Source organism: Aulonocara sp. 'chitande type north' Nkhata Bay, linkage group LG23, assembly GCF_057382095.1.
Source record: "Aulonocara sp. 'chitande type north' Nkhata Bay isolate Kocher_YH1m ecotype deep benthic linkage group LG23, A_spYH_male_GT1.1, whole genome shotgun sequence".
NCBI classification, from domain to species: domain Eukaryota; kingdom Metazoa; phylum Chordata; class Actinopteri; order Cichliformes; family Cichlidae; genus Aulonocara; species Aulonocara sp. 'chitande type north' Nkhata Bay.
Window position 1 is genome coordinate 14750058 of NC_141365.1, and position 14020 is coordinate 14764077.

Sequence of the window (14020 nt, forward strand, 5' to 3'; positions counted from 1 at the left end):
AGTACAGACTGGAAATAGAGCTCAGTCAGCACACTTTCACTTGACATTTTGAAACATAAATCATATCAGTACACTGTGGCGAGGCTGAATTAAGTAATAATGACAAGCTAACAATCAGCATTTATGTTTCAAATTATTCTTTCCATCATCTGGACATAATTTACACAGGACTGTCTGACAAATATCTCATCAGCTTCTGTGTTGTGTTGACTCATTTCATCAACCCTCAGCCCACATTTCTCCAGTCAGCTTTAAAGTCAAATCAGAAATCAGATATCACAGTTTCTTTTCTTTTTTTCTCTTCTCAAACAACCCCACACGATGACATGACAAAAATATCACTATTTCGTTTAAAAATAAATGCTATATATGAGTTGTTTTTCAGGCAAAACTGTATAAGAAGACGGATGAAACTCTCACATTTGATACTTTCAAAGAAAGCAGAAGCCGGGAGCCACTTTAACTCAGCCGCAAACTGGAAAGTGTTTTAACACATTTCTGTTTCCACCCTTTAAAAAATTAAAGAAAATAATTTAGCTGACTCTAGCCTCACACTTGTGTGTTGAAAACTGGAACCAGCATGATTCTTTCCTAAACAAATACCTACCACCTCCAAAAGCCTGCAGACACACCTGCTGTTTCCTCTGCGCTCAACGAACATGATATCCTGCAGCTTCCGGTTAGAGCATCAGGCGTTCCCAAGATCCGGGAGAGCCATTCCACTTCCTGTTTATCCAACCGCACAGAAACGGGCTGCAGTTCAACCAGAGTTGCAACAGGGGGCGCTTAAAAGATGGTCCTACATGAATAATAATAAAGCGTATTAATGTCGTATGCTTTACGACATCAATACAATGTCACATTGACAAAAGAAATATAAAAGGATTTTTTTATCAATTAATTTTTTGATAAAGGATTTTGAGATAAAAATCAAAATACTACTTTAACTTTGTCGTAAAAAAAACCAAAACAAACAAAAACAAAAACCCCAGGAATTATTCAAATGAAAATTGGCCTTATACACCTTCGCACAAGATGCCTCACAAAATGAAATTGGAGGTGAGTTAAAACATGCAAAATATAAGGGAAACATTTAAGACAACCAGAAATTTCTTCTCTGATCACTAACTCATCAGGAAAGTGTTTACTGAGGTCAGAGGTCAAGTACATACGAGACATTTGGAGTGTCGCCCCCTGCTGGCAAGTGCAATGCACACAAGTCTACAGTATTTCCATGTTGGTTTCATTTATCAGACCCAAAAGCCACCTGCAACTTTTGTACTGCTGTAAAACTGCAACAGAAACTCACACATGTAAGAAACATGACAGATTAGCAGTGGCCGTTGCCGGATGCAATAAAGTATCTCCCTTGTGTTGTGGCATCAGAAAATTATTTCACGACAATCCGAACCTACAAAAAGAAATAAATGAAGAAGAATTCATAACATGATCAAAGATTGCAGAAGAAAAATGTCTTTCCACGTGAAATCTGTATTTTGTTCTACATCTTATGACCACTCACTATGAAAGCAGATATCCAGAGAGTAGAGGCTTTTAGTATTTAAAGTTCCTTGGCTATAGTTATGCAATATGCGCATAGAAGGTTGGGTTCACGCAGGAACAGCATGTGATGTGGAAGACTCATTATCAAAACTGTAGAATCAGCAGGCATGTCAGTAAGGACAAAAACCCTTGGAAGCTTTAAAGACAAGCTTAAAAATTAAGAGCATTGTGCTAGCATGTGTTACAATTACTGGACAATGGAAAAAATATAAGAACAGCTGACAGTCAGAGTCATTATAGAAGTCATCTAAGAGGTAAATCTGAAAAAAAAAATATATATATATAATAACCAATATCCAGTTTTCCATAGTGAGTAAACAAGAATGTTAAAAACATTATTAAAAATTATTGTGTCCAGCCAAGAATTTCTTTGACACTCAAATCCCATTCCATTTCTGTATATTGAGTATAACCAGTTAATCTGTCAGCACCAGCGACATTAAAAAAATTCTTTCTGAAGAAAATGTCCCATAATTACCAAAGAACATTTAGATTTGAGTCAATCCATATAAGAACTAGTTTTTAAAAAGTGCACAGTATCTTTGCTGTTCCTATGACTGCATCTCGGATGTTATTCCTGGGATCTGCTAGAGCAACACTCGCCCAACTTGGAGGCCACAGTACTGACTGCATGTATATATATATATGGAACGAGAGAGAGATTGTGAATAAATTGCAGCAATTCCTATTTAATGTCTAAAATGAAGGGGGGAAAAGTGTTGGTACACTGGATGTTTGATCTGTTTCCTGAGAATTCACTGGAGAAAACTTCAAAAAGGTACATTCTGGGAAAACTTTCACGGCTCATATCACCCTGTGGGATAGGTGGCTGATCAGAACAAGTTGGAGCATGTGAAAGGTTTCATTTTTACCTACGGGTGATACAAGGCCCATCTTCTAGCTGCTTTCTCTTCTATGTCACAACAATTTTCTAATACTGTCATTTTTTAACACTTTCATGGCTGCAAAATGGAAAGACACATTGGTATTTACATGCTATAGTTAGGTAACTGATTAAACAACTTTTTCCAAAGCTAAAGTTTTTGTTTTATTTATTTTGACTTTGAAGGCCAGTCAGTGAAAATGGTGATAGTCTGAAGGGAAATAGCTTCACTAAATATGATCACGTTATTTTACACAAATGCTTTAGCTGATTCTGAGGAGCTCAAGTGGGAGGCAATTACATCTTAGAGAGAAAAAAAAAGTTGGAAATGAAATTGTTATAAAAAAAAAAGTAGGTTGACTTTAACATTCAGTATTAATCCAAAAAGAAAACTGTCTTTTAAATGTTTCAAATGAAGCTGCTCAGTCTGTCTCTGAAGGAAATCACACAGTAAAAAAAAGGACGTGTGGAAGTTTATTCGTTATGATTTAGCAGTTATCCTTCAATCAGGCACTTGTGACATGATTAAAAGCTTCTAAGAAATTCGGCAGCCCTGAGGTCAACAGCACAGCACAGGGCTGTGAGTTAAGTGATGTTTTTCACTTCTTTAGAGTTTTGAATGCGCAAAGAATAAAGACAAATTTATAGGTAGGAGAGTCAAATGGAGGTTGCACATTTCTTGAATGTCCAGCTCAGCTTTTGTTTTCCATAACAGGAATCCAGGGTGTGTTCGGAGCTGCAACATTCTGCATAGTTGGGAGTGTTAGTGGATTTGACAGTTCTCCAAGTGTCCCATGGCCCTGAGTTCAGCGAACACACTCCAGACACAACAGTGACAGCTGGGGGAGGGATAAATAAAAACAGTGTCTCTAGCTCCGTTACAAGACGGCAGTCCAGACAAACAGCCCGGTAGCCTGTGTGTGTGCGCGCGGACACATCCGCACACAGCGCCGGACATGCGTGAACAGACACGCACGCGCCTCCCCTCACACGTTCGCTCCTTCACACTTACTGAATTCACCGCTGCGAGGGCAACAGATGGACAAACGAGAGAGGCGAGAAGAAGGGGAAAGCGCCACAGAAGATAATAAATGCTGTTGGACTTGGCCCGTTAGCAACCGGCATTCCTCTGACAGGTGTAACATGTTTACCAAACAAACAAGCAGCGCGCATGTCAGAGAAATGAAAATGGTGACTTGAGGTTGCATGACCTGTGAAAAGAAGCCTGGTATCCATGCTGGCATATGTATGAGAGCTTTGATGGTATTTCAGAGAGATGAGAAGACTGCGTGCCACACCAGGATTGCAAGAGTGTCTCGCAGAATTTGTCTTATGTTACTGGCCTCAAGCATCCCAGGCAGCTCCGGGGCCATCCGGGGTCACAGGCGCTGATGGGCAGTTTTTAAGCTTCTCACTTTGACGACTACATTCCACTTCAGGGCAGAAGGAAAAATCGTCTCGCATCACAATCAAGCAAAATAACCACTTGGACCTGTCGAGCCAGACATGGGGACTTCCGCTCTGGATTACAGTGACCTTGACCTCCAACAAAACAAGTTATACCCAACCAACCCTTCAACAAGGATCACGATAACAAGCTAATATAGTAGTCACTGATTTCATTTTGTTCCTATACTCGTCATGCATCTTTATTTTCCATAATAAGACTCAAACATATGCCACAGAGCAAGGGACTTTTTTATAGACCTCATCACTCTTTGTGTGCCAAAGCTAAACACACTGTCAGGAGACCATGGCTGCAAACTGCCAGTTGATTAGTTTGATGTTTTACTGGTGGAAAATAATTGGAGTGAGCACAAGTCATATTTTCTAGCCCCAGGCACAGGCTTACCTTTCCAGAAAGGAATGCAATCATTAGCTTTGAAAGTCATTTATCTTGTGAATCCATGTGCTTCGCTCTGACAAAGTAATGATGTACTCTTACTACACTGCACTGCGCTGTGTGCGGAAAGAAAAGTGAGAAGAAAAACAGTTTAATCGCTAACACTCCCAACGTAAACCTCTTGTTTAATGTAAAAGGTTGTGAATAAATCACACTGTCGTTCAAGCAGAATTCAGTTTATATCAGCTACTCAGGTTTTATCAACCCCAAAAATCACATTGATCGATATTTCATGTCAGTAGTAGATTATATGAAAGATGTTACTTTATTTTGCGAGCAGGAACCAAAATGTGTTCCGGCTAACTTTTGTGTGTAAAAAATGAGCAAATATTTAGTTAGAGTTAATCATGTTACAAAGTGGAGGCTGCTTTGTGTTATTGATAATTCATCATGGATGTCCCCTTTGGTAAAACGTGAAAGCAATAATAACAAGTCAAATATCTTTTCTTTTCATATGTCGTAGTAGGGTCTACATTTACAGTAAAACCTGAATGGATTCAAGCTAAGAACCGACCCCCATTCAATCAGGAAGGTCTAATATTGAAATTCCGTGAACTGTAAAGATTAATCTTGACTATGTCCAACGCAGCTTTGCACATCCAGTAGCAACAATTTGAATTTTGAAGTAAATGTCACGGCTGCCGAGGTGAGCCGTGTGGAGTTGGAAAAAGGACCCAAGAGCAAGCAGTGTATGAAAAGATTAGTGGAGTTTATTTACAAAGTGTCAGTGGCAGGAACAGAAAACGAATAATGAGACAAACTAACGGAAACCTAAACTGGGAAAACTAAAGCAACTAGAAATCCACAGGACACGGGGTGAAAGGCAGAGAGACGCAGACTGACGGAGGATACAAAAACGCAGAGAGACACAGATGAATGCAGAAAAGCGCGGACTTACATGGAGTAATACAGACGAACCGGCAACAGGCAGGAGAACACACAGGGCTTAAATACACACACCAGTAATCAGGGGATAAGAGACAGGAGGGCAACACAGCTGGGAGAAATCAGAGCTGACGGGACAGGGGAAATGTAAACTGAACACACTCACATCAGACATGAACCTTCAGAATAAAACAGGAAATTAACAGACAGAGAACCAGACAGGACACTGAACTTGACAGGCAGACTCATGAGCAGACACAATAACACCATGGACAGACAGAGGGAACACAGAGAAGTGGAAGCAGGCAGGCAAAGAACAGAAACCTAACAAATGGCAAAATAACAACAGAATACACACTCGGAATGAACAAAAGCATAAGGAAACACAAACACTGAGTCCTCAGACTCAGGACCATGACAGTACCCCCCCCTCAAGGGCTGGCACCAGACAGCCCAACAGAAACACAAAAACGGACCAAAACCAAAAAAAAAAAAAAAAAAAAAAAAAAAAAAAAAAAAAAAAAACCCCACGAACCAAAAAACAGAAAACGACCCGACCAGGGCGGGCGGTGGGGGTCCAGGACGGAGGGACACAGTCCGAAAAGGCCCAGACGGACAAGGTCAGGGGGCCGACCCGGAGGCCAAAACAGTTCAGTTCCGGGGGCCGACCGTGTGAAAGGCAGCGGCAGTGGGGCAGGTCCGGAGGCCGGCCACGCAGTAGGCAGTGGTGTGGAAACAGTTCTGGGGGCCGACCGTGCAGACGGCAACAGCGGCGTGGAAACAGCTCTGGGGGCCGACCGTGAGGACGGCAACAGCGGCGTGGAAACAAGTCCGGAGGCCGGCCACGTGGAAGGTAGTGGCGGCGTTCAGGAGGGCGTCCACGGTGGCGGAGATGCCCAACAAGCGGCCTGGCAGATGACCGACGATGTGGAGGTGGTAGTAGGGGACCTGAAGGCTGCGTGGCCCCTGCAGCCCCAGGCGAAGCAGAAGCCGGACCAGACGAAGCCGATGAGGACGCTGAAGCAGAAGCCGGACCAGACGAAGCCGGACCAGACGACGAGGATGAGGACGCTGAAGCAGAAGCCGGACCAGACGAAGCCGGACCAGACGACGAGGATGAGGACGCTGAAGCAGAAGCCGGACCAGACGAAGCCGGACCAGACGACGAGGATGAAGACGCGGAGGCTGGACCAGACGACGAAGATGAAGCAGAGGCTGGACCAGACGACGAAGATGAAGCAGAGGCTGGACCAGACGACGAAGATGAAGCAGAGGCTGGACCAGACGACGAAGATGAAGCAGAGGCTGGACCAGACGACGAAGATGAAGCAGAGGCTGGACCAGACGACGAAGATGAAGCAGAGGCTGGACCGGATGAAGCCAAAGCAGACGCTGGACCAGGCGACGAGGATGAAGCCAAAGCAGATGCTGAAACCGGACCAGGCGAGGCCGAAGACTCTGAGGCCGCAGCAGGCGAGGGTGATGAGACTGCAGCTGGTGATGAGACTGCAGCTGGTGATGAGACTGCAGCTGGTGATGAGACTGCAGCTGGTTGCTGGACGGGCTCCTCGGGCCCCCCAGCTGACGAGGCAGATGGCTGGACGGGCTCCTCGGGCCCCCCAGCAAAAACAGTCTCAGAACCAGTGGGCACTGGAGCCCCTGGCACACACAGAACAGAACCAGCAGGTGCGGAGACCTCTGGCAGGAACACAACAGAACCAGCAGGCACCCGGGCCTCTGGCAGGAACGCAACAGGACCAGCAGGCACACGGGCCTCTGGCAGGAACGCAACAGGACCAGCAGGCACACGGGCCTCTGGCAGGAACGCAACAGGACCAGCAGGCACACGGGCCTCTGGCAGGAACGCAACAGGACCAGCAGGCACACGGGCCTCTGGCAGGCACAGGACAGGACCAGCAGGTGCGGAGACCTCTGGCAGAGACAGAACAGAACCAGCAGGCGCAGGGACCTCTGGCAGAAACAGAACAGAACCAGCAGGCACAGTGGCCCCTGGCAAACACATAGCAGACTTCAGCTGCCCAGAGCGTTGACTCTGCTCAGGCAGTGACAGCTGGGTGCAGTCCTCAGCTGGCTTCTTGACCTCCAGGGATCCAGAATCAGCTGGGGGCTGAACCCCGGCCTCTGGGGAGGCCCTGGAGTGTGTCGCAGTCTCAGAACTGGCCAGCTTTTGAGGACTGTTGACAGTATTGTTAGATTTGTCTCTCTGCTTGTAGTGGATGGGCGAGGAGCAGTGTCTTTCGGGTAGAATTGACTTGTATGGTTTTACAGGTGGAACAACTGACACAGGATGCAGGGCTGGTGGCTGCTGAACAGGAGGCTGAACTGAGGGTGACTGACATAGTGGTTGTGATGACAACGGTGGTGGAATTAGAGACTGAGCTTGAGGCCGCGGGGCTAACTGAGCTTGAGGCCGCGGGGCTAACTGAGCTTGAGGCCGCGGGGCTAACTGAGCTTGAGGCCGCGGGGCTAACTGAGCTTGAGGCCGCGGGGCTAACTGAGCTTGAGGCCGCGGGGCTAACTGAGCTTGAGGCCGCGGTTCAAATGAATAAACAGTCCTAGTATTATCAGAGCTGGTGTTAATGGTCTCTGGGTTATATGTCACAGTTTTAGCAGACCCTGGGTTGGCTGACACGGGTTTAACAGTTTCAGAAGAACAACAGCCCTTTGCTTTCACTGAAGTCTTAAAAATGCCAACCTGGGAGAGATCGGTTACCACGAAGGTACAGTGGGGCAAAAAAGTATTTAGTCAGCCACCGATTGTGCAAGTTCCCCCACCTAAAATGATGACAGAGGTCAGTAATTTGCACCAGAGGTACACTTCAACTGTGAGAGACAGAATGTGAAAAAAAAAAAAAAAAAAAAAAAAAATCCATGAATCCACATGGTAGGATTTGTAAAGAATTTATTCGTAAATCAGGGTGGCAAATAAGTATTTGGTCAATAACAAAAATACAACCCAATACTTTGTAACATAACCTTTGTTGGCAATAACAGAGGTCAAACGTTTACTATAGGTCTTTACCAGGTTTGCACACACAGTAGCTGGTATTTTGGCCCATTCCTCCATGCAGATCTTCTCGAGAGCAGTGATGTTTTGGGGCTGTCGCCGAGCAACACGGACTTTCAACTCCCGCCACAGATTTTCTATGGGGTTGAGGTCTGGAGACTGGCTAGGCCACTCCAGGACTTTCAAATGCTTCTTACGGAGCCACTCCTTTGTTGCCCGGGCGGTGTGTTTTGGATCATTGTCATGTTGGAAGACCCAGCCTCGTTTCATCTTCAAAGTTCTCACTGATGGAAGGAGGTTTTGGCTCAAAATCTCACGATACATGGCCCCATTCATTCTGTCCTTAACACGGATCAGTCGTCCTGTCCCCTTGGCAGAAAAACAGCCCCATAGCATGATGTTTCCACCCCCATGCTTCACAGTAGGTATGGTGTTCTTGGGATGCAACTCAGTATTTGTCTTCCTCCAAACACGACGAGTTGAGTTTATACCAAAAAGTTCTACTTTGGTTTCATCTGACCACATGACATTCTCCCAATCCTCTGCTGTATCATCCATGTGCTCTCTGGCAAACTTCAGACGGGCCTGGACATGCACTGGCTTCAGCAGCGGAACACGTCTGGCACTGCGGGATTTGATTCCCTGCCGTTGTAGTGTGTTACTGATGGTGACCTTTGTTACTTTGGTCCCAGCTCTCTGCAGGTCATTCACCAGGTCCCCCCGTGTGGTTCTGGGATCTTTGCTCACCGTTCTCATGATCATTTTGACCCCACGGGATGAGATCTTGCGTGGAGCCCCAGATCGAGGGAGATTATCAGTGGTCTTGTATGTCTTCCATTTTCTGATGATTGCTCCCACAGTTGATTTTTTCACACCAAGCTGCTTGCCTATTGTAGATTCACTCTTCCCAGTCTGGTGCAGGTCTACAATACTTTTCCTGGTGTCCTTCGAAAGCTCTTTGGTCTTGGCCATGGCGGAGTTTGGAGTCTGACTGTTTGAGGCTGTGGACAGGTGTCTTTTATACAGATGATGAGTTCAAACAGGTGCCATTCATACAGGTAACGAGTGGGGGACAGAAAAGCTTCTTACAGAAGACGTTACAGGTCTGTGAGAGCCAGAGATTTTCCTTGTTTGAGGTGACCAAATACTTATTTTCCACCCTGATTTACGAATAAATTCTTTACAAATCCTACCATGTGAATTCATGGATTTTTTTTTCACATTCTGTCTCTCACAGTTGAAGTGTACCTCTGGTGCAAATTACTGACCTCTGTCATCATTTTAAGTGGGGGAACTTGCACAATCGGTGGCTGACTAAATACTTTTTTGCCCCACTGTAGGTAGGCTTAGCGAATTAGCTCCCACTGACACACCCCGAACAATCCCGGAAGAAAAAGTCTTAAGGTCCGAATTGGAACTGTTATCCTTCCTACTCACCTCAGTCGGCCGCTCTGATATCCTGGGGTCCGACTGTGGCGAGGGGCGTCAACGGCGTGAGTGCTGATCCCCATTTGAAGGCTGGATCGACGGGCCGGGCAGGACACTCTCCGTCGGGTCGGGGAGTGAAGCATGAGTTGCAGGGTGGGTGGTAGCAAGGGGGAGAAGATGAAGCTCGTTCAGAACAAAATTCTGTGTGAGTGGGTGAAGTGAGCTGAGCAACCAGGGGAGACCAGAAAGTAAGCGCTGTAGCCGAACAGCTATGCTTTGGCGGAATTCTCTCCCCTCATGCTCCAGCCATAGGTTAATTAATTTGTCCACTGAGTACATAATGTCCTCCCGGAGCTCCTCGGGCGGGTTGACTGCTGCTGGGTCCATAGTGGCCGGTTCGTACTGTCACGGCTGCCGAGGCGAGCCGTGTGGAGTTGGAAAAAGGACCCAAGAGCAAGCAGTGTATGAAAAGATTAGTGGAGTTTATTTACAAAGTGTCAGTGGCAGGAACAGAAAACGAATAATGAGACAAACTAACGGAAACCTAAACTGGGAAAACTAAAGAGCAACTAGAAATCCACAGGACACGGGGTGAAAGGCAGAGAGACGCAGACTGACGGAGGATACAAAAACGCAGAGAGACACAGATGAATGCAGAAAAGCGCGGACTTACATGGAGTAATACAGACAAACCGGCAACAGGCAGGAGAACACACAGGGCTTAAATACACACACCAGTAATCAGGGGATAAGAGACAGGAGGGCAACACAGCTGGGAGAAATCAGAGCTGACGGGACAGGGGAAATGTAAACTGAACACACTCACATCAGACATGAACCTTCAGAATAAAACAGGAAATTAACAGACAGAGAACCAGACAGGACACTGAACTTGACAGGCAGACTCATGAGCAGACACAATAACACCATGGACAGACAGAGGGAACACAGAGAAGTGGGAGCAGGCAGGCAAAGAACAGAAACCTAACAAATGGCAAAATAACAACAGAATACACACTCGGAATGAACAAAAGCATAAGGAAACACAAACACTGAGTCCTCAGACTCAGGACCATGACAGTAAATTTCATTTGCATTTTGGAGCAAATCTTGGGTCTGATGATGTGATGATGATCTTGGGGCTGTTGTAGCAACAGCGTTGGGAAAAAAAAAAAAAAAAAAGACCCAGCGGCTGAAAGTCAATAAAAAAAGTCATGACTGCTGCCTTCATTTTAGTTTGTGGATGTGCAGCGCATCCAAAAACCACATGCAAAAGACCCCAAAAAATTACAGCTGAATACTTCGCAAATGTTTATGTGTTTATTTTTCAGGACCTGCAGATTCAAACCCACAGATGCAGGAGCAGACAAACTTCCCTCTTTTTGCCACCTTGCATTTCCATGCGGCCTATCTCCCTTTTTTTGTGGTGATTTTGTGTCTTTTCATTTTTATGCACTTCGACTTTTTTTTATTGATTTATGGTCCTTTGCAGTCCTGTCACAGTAGTGCATACATACAAATCGTGAGCACAAATAAGAGTCTTATTTCAGTTGGTGTACCTTGAGGGCTGAACATAATTATTCCTAATGAAAAAAAAAAGAAAAAGAAAAGAAAAGGATCATCTAAGGACAAAAGTGGATCATACACGGCAACACACCCTCCTATCTCCCGCACGCACCTCTGCACACACACAGGCACATGTTTAATCTATATGCTGGCATTAAGAACAAGTCACATCACATCTACACATCAGCCAAGAGCAGTGGTGACCTGAACTTTTACAAAAACAAATGCTGAGAGAAGAGAAAAGGGGAATTTGAAGCTCCGTTCAAACATAATATCTAAACTACTGCAGCAAACAACACGATCACAAGCATGAAACTGGGAAGTCATTATTTCAAATGATTTGTGACAGGAGCTTCTTTACCTGAAGCTAAGGCAGAGTAATGGCATTTTAGGAATAAAAAGATTACAAGTGCCAATGTAGTCCATGGTAACAAAACAAAACAAAACAAAGGCACTCATTTGAATGTTCTTCACTTAATGTTTCCACTTTGACTGGCCAAACGTAAAACTCTCGAGGGGCCGAGGAGCTCCTTTGGCAGTTAATCCTGTTTTCTGAACGTCTTTTACAACTTAAGGAGCAGAAATATGGATGAGGTGCTTCGCTTCAGGCCAGAGGAGTGCTTGATCCAGGATAAGAGACACGTTTTCGTCCTGGGAGGAAACGTGTTAACCCCTTCGAACCCTAAGGTAATGATACGTGATACTGAAGGTGCTGAACTTAGACTTTCACTTGCAGAGTGACGGTGGTGAGTATTCCTCGGACACTTTCTACTTAACCTTGTTTCCTGATGAGAATGCGTTAAGAGAGACTAAATACCGCTTGGTCAGGTTGTCTGTATTCACTTATATTTGGTCCTAACTAGAGATGGCACGATACCACTTTTTAATGTACGATACCGATTCCAATATTATAAATTTGGATATCTGCTGATACCGATATGAATCCGATATAGCGTATTTTGTAATCAATAAAACTGTTTTTATAAATATCTTGCTGCATTTTGTATAAGTTCATACTCAAGTTTTAAAAAACAAGAGACTGAAGCTATTCTGTTATACCTGTATGCGAAAAATGCACTCCACCCAAAACATTTTATAGTTCAGCAACATTGATCAATCTAATAAATTTAAACCTACACCATCCTCCCTATTCTGGTATTTTAAAGAGTACTTACCTACCTAACTAATAGGGTTGCAAACTCCCAGCAAAAATATTAGGGAACCACCCCCCACCCTTAATCGATGTAATCAACTTTAATTTAATGCAAGTGTAAAACAAATGCACATAAATCAATTATTTTTCTACAATATTTAAATAGATTCAACATCTTTCTTCAACAGAATTGCAGACTGCACAGAAGGTACCTTCCCAAAGGAAAAAGTACTATAGTTTACTAGGGTGTATATTACACTTATTAGTTACTATATACAATAATGGATTTCTATACATTTAATCAGGTGACCACTTTTGTTGTAAGATTCAGATAATTATTTATTCAAATTTTTTAAATGACATAACAAAGAAAAGTATTTCTTTGTGCCCCCCTTTCCCTGTTAATGCCCACCCTGGCCCCCACAAAACTTTGCTAGACCCGCCCCTGCACAGTTAGCAGCTGTCAGCTATGTAGAAAAGGATCCTGGTGTTATTTGTCTCTCAGAAACAGTTCATAAGTTCCATTCAACTCATTCGTGTCACCTAAAAGGTAAACCTGTTTCTCCATCACCTGTTCAGCTCTGATGATTCAGTAAGGACATCTCCTGGTTTCATCTTCATGTTTCCCTCTCACCAGATGTCCAAACGGACATCATGACCAGCAGCTTTTACAGCTGTGGCTCCAGCAAACCTCAGCTGATACTAGAAAGTAATATTAAATACATTCTAACAACAGCTTATCACGCTTAAACGTGCTGCTGTTGTTTATCCGATGGTCTTCTCTTTCTAGCGTAAACTGGGCGATAAACAAACAAGAAAGACGGGACTTGCAGCAGAAAAGCCGATCAGCTGATCGTTGATCAGTTTCATGTTTGAAGTAATAACAGGAGAGGAAGGGGGAGTGAATGAGAGAAGTAGATGCAACTGCGCAGCAAAGACAAAAATAACTCCAGCTTTGTGTCTATTTTTTAATTCTAGTTGAAGTCCGGGACAAATTGCTTCCTTTTCACCTCAATATGGAACTCTGATGGCCAGTCCAGCTGTGGCTCAATATATCAGTTGTTAAGCTTAACGTGGAAATACTATGCAAACATCCAGGGATGAACTTAGACACTTGCTTTACTTCTCTGGGAGAGTTTTCGCCGAGATAAAATGCCGCGGTTAGGAAGCATGTAGCGAGGCTCCAAATGCTCCAACAGACCGTGGACAGGTCCTGCAGACAACAGCCACTCTATCACCTGACACATACTGCTCCGATGCGCCGAGCTGGGTTACGCCAAGTAGCGCGTTTTGTGAGGTGATTTTGTGATGCTTCGGATCATTACATTTTTTATTTCTCTCCGATATCTGATCCAGTAATTTAGGTCAGTATCAGACCGATACCGATACGTAATATCGGATCGTTACATCTCTAGTCCTATCTAACAAAAATGTGAGACATACCCCTATAGCCATTTAATGTAAGTATAATTATTCCTATTGCTATGATGATTACCTTTCTATATGGTATCTGCCATCGTTATTGGGAAGAACTATTATTTCTTTAATGACTTAAAGTGCACACATATGCATGAGAAATTCAAAGGGGTTAGACAGTCATGCATTAACTGT